The following is a 2,907-nucleotide window of genomic DNA, read 5'->3' on the forward strand; positions in this document are numbered from 1 at the left end:
AGGTATGGATTGAACTCAAATGACTTCAATGAATTGTTACATACCATTTTATCTATTAAACTTTACACTTTATTAAATTCAATACAATTTAATGAATTATCACATCATTTATGTGTGTGAGGAGAGAGAATGTGTGTAGGCTTCAATGAGGATTGAACTTTCCATTTTATTAAGTGCTCATGGGGATTTTGAAATTAATGGGATTAAACTTCCGGTTAAACTACCACAGAAAATGGTCTAACTTCTGTCTGGATTATCATGTACGAACCACATAAATCCGTGTGTTCTTACTCTTCTTTTTATCTTTGTTGTGTGTTTATCACGTTATCCTAATATTTAATTTGTTGCTAATGATCCATTTTGCACGACGGAATGCGTCGGGTGGCTAATTTATTTACGCCAAGATTTTCTAGCAGTCGAACAAGCAAAAGATGTTGAGTGCACTCCATTTACTCGTAGAAAAAGGACACAATGAAGTTATTAACATTCGTACATAAAAGTCGCAACCATGCAATGGAATGCAAGGCCTACGAATTATTTAAATATATACCTTATTGTGTAGATAAGATTACATGGTTGTTTAAACAATAGGAACCAACTCCACTTTGATTTCATCAATGGTGAGATCTTCGGCCCCTACCTTTGGCACCAATGTCACCAAAATATACTCATCATCCTCGGCTCCGATGTCCTCCAAAAGCTCTGTTAAACCGAACCTTGCTGCACTTGTCATTAACTTTTTGTGGCCACCATGGTGATGAGGCAACTGTGCGAAACTACCTGCAAACTCGCTCTCGGATGCCGAGCTTGTGGGAACATCATCTTGGTCATTAACAAACACATCAAACTTGACGAACTTGGAGACATTAAACTTGATTCCTTTGATCAACAACTGCTCAGTCGCTTTTTCCTTTTCCGATTGGCTTCGGTTTTTCGCTGGCCGCTTCACAAGTACCTTCTGTATCTTGTCTAGCTTAATGGGGAACTTCACGTCCGGCACTTTAACCTTTTCAACAGGTTTCGTGGTGGTCTCTGGTTTGGTATGTGCAACGGGTCGGTTCTTGAGCCAAGGGAGTGGGGATAATTCGAAATCATATTTTAAGTTTTCAGTTTGGACACAATCTTTGTTGTAAACACGTACAAGCTCTTCGTTTTCATCATAAAACACGTATGATGCATTAAGCCAATCAGGGTCTGTAGGTTCAGTGTGTCCTTTGATACCTAAATCCTTCCATACTTTCCACATACGATCAACATTTGCATGGTGGACGTAGAACGCAGGGTCGTACCCCGCAGAGTAGAAATTCCCCATGTCCTCGTTGTTTGGCATTCTTGGATTACCTGTCCATCTATGCACTGCTGTATGACAACCAGCCTCTATCGACCCGATAGATGGGTCACCATTTCCGAACGGGTCATCTCCAGCCCGAAACTCGCCACCAAAGAAACTTAACGGGTCAGTGGCGTTGCTGACCATCTGCTTATACATTGCACCAAGATTGGTGCTTATCTGTTGAAGACAAGGAGCGCCACTATCTGAGCCATTGTAGTCGAGATCGACAATTGCTTCTGGTGATACATGGTTGACGTTGCGGAACGCGTCAAAGACAGGGTTTTTCTTGCCGTCGGCTTCAAAAAACGCTGGAAGTGACATTCCGGCGGGATTGTCCCAGTTCCAGTAAGGTAAAGCGAAAGTGGGATCATCAATTAACTTCCCGAGGATTCTCTCGTAGAAATACAAGTACCAACGATGGAAAGGAAAGAAGAGCCATGAGTTGTGAATCTGGAGTTGCTTATCAGCATAACCACTCGCGACTTGAGTATAACCACCGTTGCAGTAAGCGCAATGAATTTTAGCTTGTTGAACGAAGCTATGTGGGTGTTCATCTGGGAGATCTCTCATTGCTTGGATTGCTGCTTTGTACTTTGCTATGTACTCGGGGGTGGCTCTATGTGCCGCTGGTCTAACCCGGATTGCGCTGTCTTTTGGGAACACAAAGTCTTTCGGGGTTGTCGTCATCATCGGCGGACAACATTGGTTGCTTCTTACGGAGTCCTGCACGTTGAAGCCTTGCTCTGACGGGATGCATGTGGAGATGTCTGGCGTCGTGATAGGGGCGGCAATGGCCGCCGGAAGAGAGGTGAAGTTGACGGTGCTGTAAAGGCCACCGAGTCCCAGTAGCAAGTTCCTCCGATCCACGTTAAGCGTTTCGAGTGATGGTTTAGGCAGTATAAGGTTTTTGCTATCTGGGACTAAGCGTAGCTTCTCATTGCCATCTGGTGGGACGTTGCATGAGACTTTGAAGCGGTGGTTTTTTTGAGGGCGAGTCTTGAAACGGCGGCTGGAGGTGGAATCTGGCAGTTTTCTTGTGGTGTTGGGGAAGGTGTTAACAAGTTGTATAGAAGCCATTGTTATCGGTTTTGGGTTACTCCACTCAGTTCATCGATCTACATGCACGTTTTATAGTGTTTTTATTAGTTACCTTTTTAATTTTTTATTCATTTAAAAAGGCGATGTTAAATTTCCCAATACATTAAAAACATGTTTGGATATGTAAAACGTGAAAAACTTATTATTTTGCAAAATGATTGGCTAAAACCATATTTTAGCATTATCCTATATAGTTAGTTATTAATGTAATTTTTTTGGGGGTGTCTTAACAAGTACGAAAAAAACCATTGTTATTTGGGAAATCTGTCATCGTTTAACATGTCATCGGATATCTCAAAAACATGATATATTTTACTGTTTTTTTTTTTTTTTTTTTTTTTTTTTTTTTTTTTTTTTTTAAAGTAGTATCTTCCCTTTACAGCAATCGTGATTTGGAAATATAAATCAACTCTAAATTATTTGTTTTTTTTTTTGTTCAAGCTGACTAAGAGTGTGGATAAGGAAAAGATAAAGGG

At 40.9% G+C, this 2,907-nt stretch overlaps 1 pseudogene across 1 annotated transcript; it reads right to left on the reverse strand.

Moving 5' to 3' along the window:
* Positions 1–430: 430 nt before the first annotated feature.
* LOC145004452 (polyphenol oxidase I, chloroplastic pseudogene) lies at positions 431–2,440 on the reverse strand (annotated as a pseudogene). Its single transcript, XR_013662382.1, has one exon. The product of XR_013662382.1 is annotated as a polyphenol oxidase I, chloroplastic pseudogene (transcript).
* Positions 2,441–2,907: the final 467 nt, after the last annotated feature.

The sequence above is a fragment of the Lactuca saligna genome, chromosome 7, assembly GCF_052625555.1.
Source record: "Lactuca saligna cultivar CGN05327 chromosome 7, ASM5262555v1, whole genome shotgun sequence".
NCBI lineage: Eukaryota > Viridiplantae > Streptophyta > Magnoliopsida > Asterales > Asteraceae > Lactuca > Lactuca saligna.